Genomic DNA, 343 nt, shown 5'->3' with positions numbered 1-343 from the left:
GCTCCTCATCTGTGCAATAGAACGAATTTCTGGTGCAATACAAAATTATCATCTTAAAATAGCTCCAATTGTGCAGTTCCACAATGCAAAGAAGTTAGTTTTTTGCATACTATTTTTCTTCTTAGGATGTAGAGCCACATAAAAACAGGGAATGCAATATTTGAAATGTATCATTGAAATTATAGCATCTAATACTGTCAGATGGGGGAGAGGCCAACATAGCTCACACACCATAGCATCTATTAATATGCCTGACTCATTTTTGCAATGTCAACTGTAACATTAATCCTTGTTTTAAATCACAGTGTCTCAAATATCAGCTGCTACTAGTTGTACAGTTCTC

Source organism: Apus apus, chromosome 1 (assembly GCF_020740795.1).
Source record: "Apus apus isolate bApuApu2 chromosome 1, bApuApu2.pri.cur, whole genome shotgun sequence".
NCBI lineage: Eukaryota > Metazoa > Chordata > Aves > Apodiformes > Apodidae > Apus > Apus apus.
Note: the sequence above shows the minus strand (reverse complement) of the source record.